Here is a 17999-nt window from a genome sequence, read left to right as displayed (position 1 = left end):
GACTTGTGGGGCTCTGACCTGATTCTGTTACCCAGAATCCTTTGCAAACCTCAAAATGTGGCTAAAAAAACACATGTTCCTCACATTTCTGTGGCAGAAAGTTCTGGAATCTGAGAGGAGGCACATATTTCCTTCCACCCAGCGTTCCCCCAAGTCTCCCGATAAAAATTATACCTCACTTGTGTGGGTTGGCCTAGCGCACGCGACAGGAAATGCCCTAAAGCACAACGTGGACACATCCCATTTTTTGACAGAAAACAGAGCTGTATTTTGCAAAGTGCCTACCTGTAGATTTTGGCCTCTAACTCAGCCGGCACCTAGGGAAACCTACCAAACCTGTGCATTTCTGAAAACTAGAGACCTAGGGGAATCCAAGATGGGGTGACTTGTGGGGCTCTGACCAGGTTCTGTTACCCAGAATCCTTTGCAAACCTGAAAATTTGGCTAAAAAAACACATGTTCCTCACATTTCTGTGGCAGAAAGTTCTGGAATCTGAGAGGAGGCACAAATTTCCTTCCACCCAGCGTTCCCCCAAGTCTCCCGATAAAAATGATACCTCACTTGTGTGGGTAGGCCTAGCGCCCACGAAAGGAAATGGCCCAAAACACAACATGGACACATCACATATTTTCATAGAAAACAGTGCCTACCTGTGGATTTTGGCCTGTAGCTCAGCCGGCACCTGGGGAAACCTAGCAAACCAGTGCATTTTTGAAAACTGGAAACCCAGGGGAATCCAAGATGGGGTGACTTGTGGGGCTCTGACCTGATTCTGTTACCCAGAATCCTTTGCAAACCTCAAAGTGTGGCTAAAAAAACACATGTTCCTCATATTTCTGTGGCAGAAAGTTCTGGAATCTGAGAGGAGGTACACATTTCCTTCCACCCAGCGTTCCCCCAAGTCTCCCGATAAAAATTATACCTCACTTGTGTGGGTAGGCCTAGCGCCCGCGACAGGAAATGCCTCAAAACACAACGTGCACACATCACATTTTTTTAAAGAAAACAGAGGTGATTTTTGCAAAGTGCCTACCTGTAGATTTTGACCTCTAGCTCAGGCGGCACCTATGGAAACCTACCAAACCTGTGCATTTTTGAAAACTAGAGACCTAGGGGAATCCAAGATGGGGTGACTTGTGGGGCTCTGACCAGGTTCTGTTACCCAGAATCCTTTGCAAACCTCAAAATTTGGCTAAAAAAATACATTTTCCTCATATTTCTGTGGCAGAAAGTTCCGGAATCTGAGAGGAGGCACAAATTTCCTTCCACCCAGCGTTCCCCAAAGTCTCCCGATAAAAATGATACCTCACTTGTGTGGGTAGGCCTAGCGCCCGCGTCAGGAAATGCCCCAAAGCACAACGTGGACACATCCCATTTTTTGACAGAAAACAGAGCTGTATTTTGCAAAGTGCCTACCTGTAGATTTTTGCCTCTAGCTCAGCCGGCACCTAGGGAAACCTACCAAACCTGTGCATTTCTGAAAACTAGAGACCTAGGGGAATCCAAGATGGGGTGAATTGTAGGGCTCTGACCAGATTCTGTTACCCAGAATCCTTTGCAAACCTCAAAATGTGGCTAAAAAAACACATGTTCCTCACATTTCTGTGGCAGAAAGTTCTGGAATCTGAGAGGAGGCACAAATTTCCTTCCACCCAGCGTTCCCCCAAGTCTCCCGATAAAAATGATACCTCACTTGTGTGGGTAGGCCTAGCGCCCAGGAAAGGAAATGGCCCAAAACACAACGTGGACACATCACATTTTTTCATAGAAAACAGTGCCTACCTGTGGATTTTGGCCTGTAGCTCAGCCGGCACCTGGGGAAACCTAGCAAACCAGTGCCTTTTTGAAAACTGGAAACCCAGGGGAATCCAAGATGGGGTGACTTGTGGGGCTCTGACCTGATTCTGTTACCCAGAATCCTTTGCAAACCTCAAAATGTGGCTAAAAAAACACATGTTCCTCACATTTCTGTGGCAGAAAGTTCTGGAATCTGAGAGGAGGCACATATATCCTTCCACCCAGCGTTCCCCTAAGTCTCCCGATAAAAATTATACCTCACTTGTGTGGGTTGGCCTAGCGCACGCGACAGGAAATGCCCTAAAGCACAACGTGGACACATCCCATTTTTTGACAGAAAACAGAGCTGTATTTTGCAAAGTGCCTACCTGTAGATTTTTGCCTCTAGCTCAGCCGGCACCTAGGGAAACCTACCAAACCTGTGCATTTCTGAAAACTAGAGACCTAGGGGAATCCAAGATGGGGTGAATTGTAGGGCTCTGACCAGATTCTGTTACCCAGAATCCTTTGCAAACCTCAAAATTTGGCTAAAAAAACACATGTTCCTCACATTTCTGTGGCAGAAAGTTCTGGAATCTGAGAGGAGGCACAAATTTCCTTCCACCCAGCGTTCCCCCAAGTCTCCCGATAAAAATGATACCTCACTTGTGTGGGTAGGCCTAGCGCCCACGAAAGGAAATGGCCCAAAACACAACGTGGACACATCACATTTTTTCATAGAAAACAGTGCCTACCTGTGGATTCTGGCCTGTAGCTCAGCCGGCACCTGGGGAAACCTAGCAAACCAGTGCCTTTTTGAAAACTGGAAACCCAGGGGAATCCAAGATGGGGTGACTTGTGGGGCTCTGACCTGATTCTGTTACCCAGAATCCTTTGCAAACCTCAAAATGTGGCTAAAAAAACACATGTTCCTCACATTTCTGTGGCAGAAAGTTCTGGAATCTGAGAGGAGGCACATATTTCCTTCCACCCAGCGTTCCCCCAAGTCTCCCGATAAAAATTATACCTCACTTGTGTGGGTTGGCCTAGCGCACGCGACAGGAAATGCCCTAAAGCACAACGTGGACACATCCCATTTTTTGACAGAAAACAGAGCTGTATTTTGCAAAGTGCCTACCTGTAGATTTTGGCCTCTAACTCAGCCGGCACCTAGGGAAACCTACCAAACCTGTGCATTTCTGAAAACTAGAGACCTAGGGGAATCCAAGATGGGGTGACTTGTGGGGCTCTGACCAGGTTCTGTTACCCAGAATCCTTTGCACACCTGAAAATTTGGCTAAAAAAACACATGTTCCTCACATTTCTGTGGCAGAAAGTTCTGGAATCTGAGAGGAGGCACAAATTTCCTTCCACCCAGCGTTCCCCCAAGTCTCCCGATAAAAATGATACCTCACTAGTGTGGGTAGGCATAGCGCCCGCGACAGGAAATGCCCCAAAGCACAACGTGGACACATCCCATTTTTTGACAGAAAACAGAGCTGTATTTTGCAAAGTGCCTACCTGTAGATTTTGGCCTCTAGCTCAGCCGGCACCTAGGGAAACCTACCAAACCTATTCATTTCTGAAAACTAGAGACCTAGGGGAATCCAAGATGGGGTGACTTGTGGGGCTCTGACCAGGTTCTGTTACCCAGAATCCTTTGCAAACCTCAAAATTCAGCTAAAAAAACACATGTTCCTCACATTTCTGGGGCAGAAAGTTCTGGAATCTGAGAGGAGGCACAAATTTCCTTCCACCCAGCGTTCCCCCAAGTCTCCCGATAAAAATGATACCTCACTTGTGTGGGTAGGCCTAGCGCCCACGAAAGGAAATGGCCCAAAACACAACGTGGACACATCACATATTTTCATAGAAAACAGTGCCTACCTGTGGATTTTGGCCTGTAGCTCAGCCGGCACCTGGGGAAACCTAGCAAACCAGTGCATTTTTGAAAACTGGAAACCCAGGGGAATCCAAGATGGGGTGACTTGTGGGGCTCTGACCTGATTCTGTTACCCAGAATCCTTTGCAAACCTCAAAATGTGGCTAAAAAAACACATGTTCCTCATATTTCTGTGGCAGAAAGTTCTGGAATCTGAGAGGAGGTACACATTTCCTTCCACCCAGCGTTCCCCCAAGTCTCCCGATAAAAATTATACCTCACTTGTGTGGGTAGGCCTAGCGCCCGCGACAGGAAATGCCCTAAAGCACAACGTGGACACAACCCATTTTTTGACAGAAAACAGAGCTGTATTTTGCAAAGTGCCTACCTGTAGATTTTGGCCTCTAGCTCAGCCGGCACCTAGGGAAACCTACCAAACCTGTGCATTTCTGAAAACTAGAGACCTAGGGGAATCCAAGATGGGGTGACTTGTGGGGCTCTGACCAGATTCTGTTACCCAGAATCCTTTGCAAACCTCAAAATTTGGCTAAAAAAACACATGTTCCTCACATTTCTGTGGCAGAAAGTTCTGGAATCTGAGAGGAGGCACAAATTTCCTTCCACCCAGAGTTCCCCCAAGTCTCCCGATAAAAATGATACCTCACTTGTGTGGGTAGGCCTAGCGCCCACGAAAGGAAATGGCCCAAAACACAACGTGGACACATCACATATTTTCATAGAAAACAGTGCCTACCTGTGGATTTTGGCCTGTAGCTCAGCCGGCACCTGGGGAAACCTAGCAAACCAGTGCATTTTTGAAAACTGGAAACCCAGGGGAATCCAAGATGGGGTGACTTGTGGGGCTCTGACCTGATTCTGTTACCCAGAATCCTTTGCAAACCTCATAATGTGGCTAAAAAAACACATGTTCCTCATATTTCTGTGGCAGAAAGTTCTGGAATCTGAGAGGAGGTACACATTTCCTTCCACCCAGCGTTCCCCCAAGTCTCCCGATAAAAATTATACCTCACTTGTGTGGGTAGGCCTAGCGCCCGTGACAGGAAATGCCCTAAAGCACAACGTGGACACATCCCATTTTTTGACAGAAAACAGAGCTGTATTTTGCAAAGTGCCTACCTGTAGATTTTGGCCTCTAGCTCAGCCGGCACCTAGGGAAACCTACCAAACCTGTGCATTTCTGAAAACTAGAGACCTAGGGGAATCCAAGATGGGGTGACTTGTGGGGCTCTGACCAGATTCTGTTACCCAGAATCCTTTGCAAACCTCAAAATTTGGCTAAAAAAACACATGTTCCTCACATTTCTGTGGCAGAAAGTTCTGGAATCTGAGAGGAGGCACAAATTTCCTTCCACCCAGAGTTCCCCCAAGTCTCCCGATAAAAATGATACCTCACTTGTGTGGGTAGGCCTAGCGCCCACGAAAGGAAATGGCCCAAAACACAACGTGGACACATCACATATTTTCATAGAAAACAGTGCCTACCTGTGGATTTTGGCCTGTAGCTCAGCCGGCACCTGGGGAAACCTAGCAAACCAGTGCATTTTTGAAAACTGGAAACCCAGGGGAATCCAAGATGGGGTGACTTGTGGGGCTCTGACCTGATTCTGTTACCCAGAATCCTTTGCAAACCTCATAATGTGGCTAAAAAAACACATGTTCCTCATATTTCTGTGGCAGAAAGTTCTGGAATCTGAGAGGAGGTACACATTTCCTTCCACCCAGCATTCCCCCAAGTCTCCCGATAAAAATTATACCTCACTTGTGTGGGTAGGCCTAGCGCCCGTGACAGGAAATGCCCTAAAGCACAACGTGGACACATCCCATTTTTTGACAGAAAACAGAGCTGTATTTTGCAAAGTGCCTACCTGTAGATTTTGGCCTCTAGCTCAGCCGGCACCTAGGGAAACCTACCAAACCTATTCATTTCTGAAAACTAGAGACCTAGGGGAATCCAAGATGGGGTGACTTGTGGGGCTCTGACCAGGTTCTGTTACCCAGAATCCTTTGCAAACCTCAAAATTCAGCTAAAAAAACACATGTTCCTCACATTTCTGGGGCAGAAAGTTCTGGAATCTGAGAGGAGGCACAAATTTCCTTCCACCCAGCGTTCCCCCAAGTCTCCCGATAAAAATGATACCTCACTTGTGTGGGTAGGCCTAGCGCCCACGAAAGGAAATGGCCCAAAACACAACGTGGACACATCACATATTTTCATAGAAAACAGTGCCTACCTGTGGATTTTGGCCTGTAGCTCAGCCGGCACCTGGGGAAACCTAGCAAACCAGTGCATTTTTGAAAACTGGAAACCCAGGGGAATCCAAGATGGGGTGACTTGTGGGGCTCTGACCTGATTCTGTTACCCAGAATCCTTTGCAAACCTCAAAATGTGGCTAAAAAAACACATGTTCCTCATATTTCTGTGGCAGAAAGTTCTGGAATCTGAGAGGAGGTACACATTTCCTTCCACCCAGCGTTCCCCCAAGTCTCCCGATAAAAATTATACCTCACTTGTGTGGGTAGGCCTAGCGCCCGCGACAGGAAATGCCCTAAAGCACAACGTGGACACATCCCATTTTTTGACAGAAAACAGAGCTGTATTTTGCAAAGTGCCTACCTGTAGATTTTGGCCTCTAGCTCAGCCGGCACCTAGGGAAACCTACCAAACCTGTGCATTTCTGAAAACTAGAGACCTAGGGGAATTCAAGATGGGGTGACTTGTGGGGCTCTGACCAGATTCTGTTACCCAGAATCCTTTGCAAACCTCAAAATTTGGCTAAAAAAACACATGTTCCTCACATTTCTGTGGCAGAAAGTTCTGGAATCTGAGAGGAGGCACAAATTTCCTTCCACCCAGAGTTCCCCCAAGTCTCCCGATAAAAATGATACCTCACTTGTGTGGGTAGGCCCAGCGCCCACGAAAGGAAATGGCCCAAAACACAACGTGGACACATCACATATTTTCATAGAAAACAGTGCCTACCTGTGGATTTTGGCCTGTAGCTCAGCCGGCACCTGGGGAAACCTAGCAAACCAGTGCATTTTTGAAAACTGGAAACCCAGGGGAATCCAAGATGGGGTGACCTGTGGGGCTCTGACCTGATTCTGTTACCCAGAATCCTTTGCAAACCTCATAATGTGGTTAAAAAAACACATGTTCCTCATATTTCTGTGGCAGAAAGTTCTGGAATCTGAGAGGAGGTACACATTTCCTTCCACCCAGCGTTCCCCCAAGTCTCCCGATAAAAATTATACCTCATTTGTGTGGGTAGGCCTAGCGCCCGTGACAGGAAATGCCCTAAAGCACAACGTGGACACATCCCATTTTTTGACAGAAAACAGAGCTGTATTTTGCAAAGTGCCTACCTGTAGATTTTGGCCTCTAGCTCAGCCGGCACCTAGGGAAACCTACCAAACCTGTGCATTTCTGAGAACTAGAGACCTAGGGGAATCCAAGATGGGGTGACTTGTGGGGCTCTGACCAGATTCTGTTACCCAGAATCCTTTGCAAACCTCAAAATTTGGCTAAAAAAACACATGTTCCTCACATTTCTGTGGCAGAAAGTTCTGGAATCTGAGAGGAGGCACAAATTTCCTTCCACCCAGCGTTCCCCCAAGTCTCCCGATAAAAATGATACCTCACTTGTGTGGGTAGGCCTAGCGCCCACGAAAGGAAATGGCCCAAAACTCAACGTGGACACATCACATATTTTCATAGAAAACAGTGCCTACCTGTGGATTTTGGCCTGTAGCTCAGCCGGCACCTGGGGAAACCTAGCAAACCAGTGCATTTTTGAAAACTGGAAACCCAGGGGAATCCAAGATGGGGTGACTTGTGGGGCTCTGACCTGATTCTGTTACCCAGAATCCTTTGCAAACCTCAAAGTGTGGCTAAAAAAACACATGTTCCTCATATTTCTGTGGCAGAAAGTTCTGGAATCTGAGAGGAGGTACACATTTCCTTCCACCCAGCGTTCCCCCAAGTCTCCCGATAAAAATTATACCTCACTTGTGTGGGTAGGCCTAGCGCCCGCGACAGGAAATGCCTCAAAACACAACGTGCACACATCACATTTTTTTAAAGAAAACAGAGGTGATTTTTGCAAAGTGCCTACCTGTAGATTTTGACCTCTAGCTCAGGCGGCACCTATGGAAACCTACCAAACCTGTGCATTTTTGAAAACTAGAGACCTAGGGGAATCCAAGATGGGGTGACTTGTGGGGCTCTGACCAGGTTCTGTTACCCAGAATCCTTTGCAAACCTCAAAATTTGGCTAAAAAAATACATTTTCCTCATATTTCTGTGGCAGAAAGTTCCGGAATCTGAGAGGAGGCACAAATTTCCTTCCACCCAGCGTTCCCCAAAGTCTCCCGATAAAAATGATACCTCACTTGTGTGGGTAGGCCTAGCGCCCGCGTCAGGAAATGCCCCAAAGCACAACGTGGACACATCCCATTTTTTGACAGAAAACAGAGCTGTATTTTGCAAAGTGCCTACCTGTAGATTTTTGCCTCTAGCTCAGCCGGCACCTAGGGAAACCTACCAAACCTGTGCATTTCTGAAAACTAGAGACCTAGGGGAATCCAAGATGGGGTGAATTGTAGGGCTCTGACCAGATTCTGTTACCCAGAATCCTTTGCAAACCTCAAAATTTGGCTAAAAAAACACATGTTCCTCACATTTCTGTGGCAGAAAGTTCTGGAATCTGAGAGGAGGCACAAATTTCCTTCCACCCAGCGTTCCCCCAAGTCTCCCGATAAAAATGATACCTCACTTGTGTGGGTAGGCCTAGCGCCCACGAAAGGAAATGGCCCAAAACACAACGTGGACACATCACATTTTTTCATAGAAAACAGTGCCTACCTGTGGATTTTGGCCTGTAGCTCAGCCGGCACCTGGGGAAACCTAGCAAACCAGTGCCTTTTTGAAAACTGGAAACCCAGGGGAATCAAAGATGGGGTGACTTGTGGGGCTCTGACCTGATTCTGTTACCCAGAATCCTTTGCAAACCTCAAAATGTGGCTAAAAAAACACATGTTCCTCACATTTCTGTGGCAGAAAGTTCTGGAATCTGAGAGGAGGCACATATTTCCTTCCACCCAGCGTTCCCCCAAGTCTCCCGATAAAAATTATACCTCACTTGTGTGGGTTGGCCTAGCGCACGCGACAGGAAATGCCCTAAAGCACAACGTGGACACATCCCATTTTTTGACAGAAAACAGAGCTGTATTTTGCAAAGTGCCTACCTGTAGATTTTGGCCTCTAACTCAGCCGGCACCTAGGGAAACCTACCAAACCTGTGCATTTCTGAAAACTAGAGACCTAGGGGAATCCAAGATGGGGTGACTTGTGGGGCTCTGACCAGGTTCTGTTACCCAGAATCCTTTGCAAACCTGAAAATTTGGCTAAAAAAACACATGTTCCTCACATTTCTGTGGCAGAAAATTCTGGAATCTGAGAGGAGGCACAAATTTCCTTCCACCCAGCGTTCCCCCAAGTCTCCCGATAAAAATGATACCTCACTTGTGTGGGTAGGCCTAGCGCCCACGAAAGGAAATGGCCCAAAACACAACATGGACACATCACATATTTTCATAGAAAACAGTGCCTACCTGTGGATTTTGGCCTGTAGCTCAGCCGGCACCTGGGGAAACCTAGCAAACCAGTGCATTTTTGAAAACTGGAAACCCAGGGGAATCCAAGATGGGGTGACTTGTGGGGCTCTGACCTGATTCTGTTACCCAGAATCCTTTGCAAACCTCAAAGTGTGGCTAAAAAAACACATGTTCCTCATATTTCTGTGGCAGAAAGTTCTGGAATCTGAGAGGAGGTACACATTTCCTTCCACCCAGCGTTCCCCCAAGTCTCCCGATAAAAATTATACCTCACTTGTGTGGGTAGGCCTAGCGCCCGCGACAGGAAATGCCTCAAAACACAACGTGCACACATCACATTTTTTTAAAGAAAACAGAGGTGATTTTTGCAAAGTGCCTACCTGTAGATTTTGACCTCTAGCTCAGGCGGCACCTATGGAAACCTACCAAACCTGTGCATTTTTGAAAACTAGAGACCTAGGGGAATCCAAGATGGGGTGACTTGTGGGGCTCTGACCAGGTTCTGTTACCCAGAATCCTTTGCAAACCTCAAAATTTGGCTAAAAAAATACATTTTCCTCATATTTCTGTGGCAGAAAGTTCCGGAATCTGAGAGGAGGCACAAATTTCCTTCCACCCAGCATTCCCCAAAGTCTCCCGATAAAAATGATACCTCACTTGTGTGGGTAGGCCTAGCGCCCGCGTCAGGAAATGCCCCAAAGCACAACGTGGACACATCCCATTTTTTGACAGAAAACAGAGCTGTATTTTGCAAAGTGCCTACCTGTAGATTTTTGCCTCTAGCTCAGCCGGCACCTAGGGAAACCTACCAAACCTGTGCATTTCTGAAAACTAGAGACCTAGGGGAATCCAAGATGGGGTGAATTGTAGGGCTCTGACCAGATTCTGTTACCCAGAATCCTTTGCAAACCTCAAAATGTGGCTAAAAAAACACATGTTCCTCACATTTCTGTGGCAGAAAGTTCTGGAATCTGAGAGGAGGCACAAATTTCCTTCCACCCAGCGTTCCCCCAAGTCTCCCGATAAAAATGATACCTCACTTGTGTGGGTAGGCCTAGCGCCCACGAAAGGAAATGGCCCAAAACACAACGTGGACACATCACATTTTTTGATAGAAAACAGTGCCTACCTGTGGATTTTGGCCTGTAGCTCAGCCGGCACCTGGGGAAACCTAGCAAACCAGTGCCTTTTTGAAAACTGGAAACCCAGGGGAATCCAAGATGGGGTGACTTGTGGGGCTCTGACCTGATTCTGTTACCCAGAATCCTTTGCAAACCTCAAAATGTGGCTAAAAAAACACATGTTCCTCACATTTCTGTGGCAGAAAGTTCTGGAATCTGAGAGGAGGCACATATATCCTTCCACCCAGCGTTCCCCCAAGTCTCCCGATAAAAATTATACCTCACTTGTGTGGGTTGGCCTAGCGCACGCGACAGGAAATGCCCTAAAGCACAACGTGGACACATCCCATTTTTTGACAGAAAACAGAGCTGTATTTTGCAAAGTGCCTACCTGTAGATTTTTGCCTCTAGCTCAGCCGGCACCTAGGGAAACCTACCAAACCTGTGCATTTCTGAAAACTAGAGACCTAGGGGAATCCAAGATGGGGTGAATTGTAGGGCTCTGACCAGATTCTGTTACCCAGAATCCTTTGCAAACCTCAAAATTTGGCTAAAAAAACACATGTTCCTCACATTTCTGTGGCAGAAAGTTCTGGAATCTGAGAGGAGGCACAAATTTCCTTCCACCCAGCGTTCCCCCAAGTCTCCCGATAAAAATGATACCTCACTTGTGTGGGTAGGCCTAGCGCCCGCGACAGGAAATGCCCCAAAACGCAACGTGGACACATCCCATTTTTTTACAGAAAACAGAGCTGTATTTTGCAAAGTGCCTACCTGTAGATTTTGGCCTCTAGCTCAGCCGGCACATAGGGAAACCTACCAAACCTGTGCATTTCTGAAAACTAGAGACCTAGGGTAATCCAAGATGGGGGTGACTTGTGGGGCTCTGACCAGGTTCTGTTCCTTTGCAAACCTCAAAATTTGTCTAAAAAAACACATGTTCCTCATATTTCTGTGGCAGAAAGTTCTGGAATCTGGAGGAGGCACAAATTTCCTTCCACCCAGCGTTCCCCCAAGTCTCCCGATAAAAATGATACCTCACTTGTGTGGGTAGGCCTAGCGCCCGTGACAGGAAATGCCCCAAAACGCAACCTGCACACATCACATTTTTTGAAAGAAAACAGAGGTGTTTTTTGCAAAGTGCCTACCTGTGGATTTTGGCCTCTAGCTCAGGCGGCACCTATGGAAACCTACCAAACCTGTGCATTTTTGAAAACTAGAGACCTAGGGGAATCCAAGATGGGGTGACTTGTGGGGCTCTGACCAGGTTCTGTTACCCATAATCTTTTGCAAACCTCAAAATTTGGCTAAAAAAATACATGTTCCTCACATTTCTGTGGCAGAAAGTTCTGGAATCTGAGAAGAGGCACAAATTTCCTTCCACCCAGCGTTCCCCCAAGTCTCCCGATAAAAATGATACCTCACTTGTGTGGGTAGGCCTAGCGCCCACGAAAGGAAATGGCCCAAAACACAACGTGGACACATCACATTTTTTCATAGAAAACAGTGCCTACCTGTGGATTTTGGCCTGTAGCTCAGCCGGCACCTGGGGAAACCTAGCAAACCAGTGCCTTTTTGAAAACTGGAAACCCAGGGGAATCCAAGATGGGGTGACTTGTGGGGCTCTGACCTGATTCTGTTACCCAGAATCCTTTGCAAACCTCAAAATGTGGCTAAAAAAACACATGTTCCTCACATTTCTGTGGCAGAAAGTTCTGGAATCTGAGAGGAGGCACATATATCCTTCCACCCAGCGTTCCCCCAAGTCTCCCGATAAAAATTATACCTCACTTGTGTGGGTTGGCCTAGCGCACGCGACAGGAAATGCCCTAAAGCACAACGTGGACACATCCCATTTTTTGACAGAAAACAGAGCTGTATTTTGCAAAGTGCCTACCTGTAGATTTTTGCCTCTAGCTCAGCCGGCACCTAGGGAAACCTACCAAACCTGTGCATTTCTGAAAACTAGAGACCTAGGGGAATCCAAGATGGGGTGAATTGTAGGGCTCTGACCAGATTCTGTTACCCAGAATCCTTTGCAAACCTCAAAATTTGGCTAAAAAAACACATGTTCCTCACATTTCTGTGGCAGAAAGTTCTGGAATCTGAGAGGAGGCACAAATTTCCTTCCACCCAGCGTTCCCCCAAGTCTCCCGATAAAAATGATACCTCACTTGTGTGGGTAGGCCTAGCGCCCACGAAAGGAAATGGCCCAAAACACAACGTGGACACATCACATTTTTTCATAGAAAACAGTGCCTACCTGTGGATTTTGGCCTGTAGCTCAGCCGGCACCTGGGGAAACCTAGCAAACCAGTGCCTTTTTGAAAACTGGAAACCCAGGGGAATCCAAGATGGGGTGACTTGTGGGGCTCTGACCTGATTCTGTTACCCAGAATCCTTTGCAAACCTCAAAATGTGGCTAAAAAAACACATGTTCCTCACATTTCTGTGGCAGAAAGTTCTGGAATCTGAGAGGAGGCACATATTTCCTTCCACCCAGCGTTCCCCCAAGTCTCCCGATAAAAATTATACCTCACTTGTGTGGGTTGGCCTAGCGCACGCGACAGGAAATGCCCTAAAGCACAACGTGGACACATCCCATTTTTTGACAGAAAACAGAGCTGTATTTTGCAAAGTGCCTACCTGTAGATTTTGGCCTCTAACTCAGCCGGCACCTAGGGAAACCTACCAAACCTGTGCATTTCTGAAAACTAGAGACCTAGGGGAATCCAAGATGGGGTGACTTGTGGGGCTCTGACCAGGTTCTGTTACCCAGAATCCTTTGCACACCTGAAAATTTGGCTAAAAAAACACATGTTCCTCACATTTCTGTGGCAGAAAGTTCTGGAATCTGAGAGGAGGCACAAATTTCCTTCCACCCAGCGTTCCCCCAAGTCTCCCGATAAAAATGATACCTCACTAGTGTGGGTAGGCATAGCGCCCGCGACAGAAAATGCCCCAAAGCACAACGTGGACACATCCCATTTTTTGACAGAAAACAGAGCTGTATTTTGCAAAGTGCCTACCTGTAGATTTTGGCCTCTAGCTCAGCCGGCACCTAGGGAAACCTACCAAACCTATTCATTTCTGAAAACTAGAGACCTAGGGGAATCCAAGATGGGGTGACTTGTGGGGCTCTGACCAGGTTCTGTTACCCAGAATCCTTTGCAAACCTCAAAATTCAGCTAAAAAAACACATGTTCCTCACATTTCTGGGGCAGAAAGTTCTGGAATCTGAGAGGAGGCACAAATTTCCTTCCACCCAGCGTTCCCCCAAGTCTCCCGATAAAAATGATACCTCACTTGTGTGGGTAGGCCTAGCGCCCACGAAAGGAAATGGCCCAAAACACAACGTGGACACATCACATATTTTCATAGAAAACAGTGCCTACCTGTGGATTTTGGCCTGTAGCTCAGCCGGCACCTGGGGAAACCTAGCAAACCAGTGCATTTTTGAAAACTGGAAACCCAGGGGAATCCAAGATGGGGTGACTTGTGGGGCTCTGACCTGATTCTGTTACCCAGAATCCTTTGCAAACCTCAAAATGTGGCTAAAAAAACACATGTTCCTCATATTTCTGTGGCAGAAAGTTCTGGAATCTGAGAGGAGGTACACATTTCCTTCCACCCAGCGTTCCCCCAAGTCTCCCGATAAAAATTATACCTCACTTGTGTGGGTAGGCCTAGCGCCCGCGACAGGAAATGCCCTAAAGCACAACGTGGACACAACCCATTTTTTGACAGAAAACAGAGCTGTATTTTGCAAAGTGCCTACCTGTAGATTTTGGCCTCTAGCTCAGCCGGCACCTAGGGAAACCTACCAAACCTGTGCATTTCTGAAAACTAGAGACCTAGGGGAATCCAAGATGGGGTGACTTGTGGGGCTCTGACCAGATTCTGTTACCCAGAATCCTTTGCAAACCTCAAAATTTGGCTAAAAAAACACATGTTCCTCACATTTCTGTGGCAGAAAGTTCTGGAATCTGAGAGGAGGCACAAATTTCCTTCCACCCAGAGTTCCCCCAAGTCTCCCGATAAAAATGATACCTCACTTGTGTGGGTAGGCCTAGCGCCCACGAAAGGAAATGGCCCAAAACACAACGTGGACACATCACATATTTTCATAGAAAACAGTGCCTACCTGTGGATTTTGGCCTGTAGCTCAGCCGGCACCTGGGGAAACCTAGCAAACCAGTGCATTTTTGAAAACTGGAAACCCAGGGGAATCCAAGATGGGGTGACTTGTGGGGCTCTGACCTGATTCTGTTACCCAGAATCCTTTGCAAACCTCATAATGTGGCTAAAAAAACACATGTTCCTCATATTTCTGTGGCAGAAAGTTCTGGAATCTGAGAGGAGGTACACATTTCCTTCCACCCAGCGTTCCCCCAAGTCTCCCGATAAAAATTATACCTCACTTGTGTGGGTAGGCCTAGCGCCCGTGACAGGAAATGCCCTAAAGCACAACGTGGACACATCCCATTTTTTGACAGAAAACAGAGCTGTATTTTGCAAAGTGCCTACCTGTAGATTTTGGCCTCTAGCTCAGCCGGCACCTAGGGAAACCTACCAAACCTGTGCATTTCTGAGAACTAGAGACCTAGGGGAATCCAAGATGGGGTGACTTGTGGGGCTCTGACCAGATTCTGTTACCCAGAATCCTTTGCAAACCTCAAAATTTGGCTAAAAAAACACATGTTCCTCACTTTTCTGTGGCAGAAAGTTCTGGAATCTGAGAGGAGGCACAAATTTCCTTCCACCCAGCGTTCCCCCAAGTCTCCTGATAAAAATGATACCTCACTTGTGTGGGTAGGCCTAGCGCCCACGAAAGGAAATGGCCCAAAACACAACGTGGACACATCACCTTTTTTCATAGAAAACAGTGCCTACCTGTGGATTTTGGCCTGTATCTCAGCCGGCACCTGGGGAAACCTAGCAAACCAGTGCATTTTTGAAAACTGGAAACCGAGGGGAATCCAAGATGGGGTGACTTGTGGGGCTCTGACCTGATTCTGTTACCCAGAATCCTTTGCAAACCTCAAAATGTGGCTAAAAAAACACATGTTCCTCACATTTCTGTGGCAGAAAGTTCTGGAATCTTAGAGGAGGCACATATTTCCTTCCACCCAGCGTTCCCCCAAGTCTCCCGATAAAAATTATACCTCACTTGTGTGGGTAGGCCTAGCGCCCGCGACAGGAAATGCCCTAAAGCACAACGTGGACACATCCCATTTTTTGACAGAAAACAGAGCTGTATTTTGCAAAGTGCCTACCTGTAGATTTTGGCCTCTAGCTCAGCCGGCACCTAGGGAAACCTACCAAACCTGTGCATTTCTGAAAACTAGAGACCTAGGGGAATCCAAGATGGGGTGACTTGTGGGGCTCTGACCAGATTCTGCTACCCAGAATCCTTTGCAAACCTCAAAATTTGGCTAAAAAAACACATGTTCCTCACATTTCTGTGGCAGAAAGTTCTGGAATCTGAGAGGAGGCACAAATTTCCTTCCACCCAGCGTTCCCCCAAGTCTCCCGATAAAAATGATACCTCACTTGTGTGGGTAGGCCTAGCGCCCACGAAAGGAAATGGCCCAAAACACAACGTGGACACATCACATATTTTCATAGAAAACAGTGCCTACCTGTGGATTTTGGCCTGTAACTCAGCCGGCACCTGGGGAAACCTAGCAAACCAGTGCATTTTTGAAAACTGGAAACCCAGGGGAATCCAAGATGGGGTGACTTGTGGGGCTCTGACCTGATTCTGTTACCCAGAATCCTTTGCAAACCTCAAAGTGTGGCTAAAAAAACACATGTTCCTCATATTTCTGTGGCAGAAAGTTCTGGAATCTGAGAGGAGGTACACATTTCCTTCCACCCAGCGTTCCCCCAAGTCTCCCGATAAAAATTATACCTCACTTGTGTGGGTAGGCCTAGCGCCCGCGACAGGAAATGCCCTAAAGCACAACGTGGACACATCCCATTTTTTAACAGAAAACATAGCTGTATTTTGCAAAGTGCCTACCTGTAGATTTTGGCCTCTCGCTCAGCCGGCACCTAGGGAAACCTACCAAACCTGTGCATTTCTGAAAACTAGAGACCTAGGGGAATCCAAGATGGGGTGACTTGTGGGGCTCTGACCAGATTCTGTTACCCAGAATCCTTTGCAAACCTCAAAATTTGGCTAAAAAAACACATGTTCCTCACATTTCTGTGGCAGAAAGTTCTGGAATCTGAGAGGAGGCACAAATTTCCTTCCACCCAGCGTTCCCCCAAGTCTCCTGATAAAAATGATACCTCACTTGTGTGGGTAGGCCTAGCGCCCACGAAAGGAAATGGCCCAAAACACAACGTGGACACATCACCTTTTTTCATAGAAAACAGTGCCTACCTGTGGATTTTGGCCTGTATCTCAGCCGGCACCTTTGGAAACCTAGCAAACCAGTGCATTTTTGAAAACTGGAAACCCAGGGGAATCCAAGATGGGGTGACTTGTGGGGCTCTGACCTGATTCTGTTACCCAGAATCCTTTGCAAACCTCAAAATGTGGCTAAAAAAACACATGTTCCTCACATTTCTGTGGCAGAAAGTTCTGGAATCTTAGAGAAGGCACATATTTCCTTCCACCCAGCGTTCCCCCAAGACTCCCTATAAAAATTATACCTCACTTGTGTGGGTAGGCCTAGCGCCCGCGACAGGAAATGCCCTAAAGCACAACGTGGACACATCCCATTTTTTGACAGAAAACAGAGCTGTATTTTGCAAAGTGCCTACCTGTAGATTTTGGCCTCTAACTCAGCCGGCACCTAGGGAAACCTACCAAACCTGTGCATTTCTGAAAAATTGAGACCTAGGGGAATCCAAGATGGGGTGACTTGTGGGGCTCTGACCAGGTTCTGTTACCCAGAATCCTTTGCAAACCTGAAAATTTGGCTAAAAAAACACATGTTCCTCAAATTTCTGTGGCAGAAAGTTCTGGAATATGAGAGGAGGCACAAATTTCCTTCCACCCAGCGTTCCCCCAAGTCTCCCGATAAAAATGATACCTCACTTGTGTGGGTAGGCATAGCGCCCGCGACAGGAAATGCACCAAAGCACAACGTGGACACATCCCATTTTTTGACAGAAAACAGAGCTGTATTTTGCAAAGTGCCTACCTGTAGATTTTGGCCTCTAGCTCAGCCGGCACCTAGGGAAACCTACCAAACCTGTTCATTTCTGAAAACTAGAGACCTAGGGGAATCCAAGATGGGGTGACTTGTGGGGCTCTGACCAGGTTCTGTTACCCAGAATCCTTTGCAAACCTCAAAATTCAGCTAAAAAAACACATGTTCCTCAGATTTCTGTGGCAGAAAGTTCTGGAATCTGAGAGGAGGCACAAATTTCCTTCCACCCAGTGTTCCCCCAAGTCTCCCGATAAAAATGATACCTCACTTGTGTGGGTAGGCCTAGCGCCCACGAAAGAAAATGGCCCAAAACACAACGTGGACACATCACATTTTTTCATAGAAAACAGTGCCTACCTGTGGATTTTGGCCTGTAGCTCAGCCGGCACCTGGGGAAACCTAGCAAACCAGTGCATTTT

The sequence above is a fragment of the Pleurodeles waltl genome, chromosome 4_1 (genome assembly GCF_031143425.1).
Source record: "Pleurodeles waltl isolate 20211129_DDA chromosome 4_1, aPleWal1.hap1.20221129, whole genome shotgun sequence".
Lineage (NCBI taxonomy): Eukaryota > Metazoa > Chordata > Amphibia > Caudata > Salamandridae > Pleurodeles > Pleurodeles waltl.
This window is presented reverse-complemented; position numbering follows the sequence as displayed.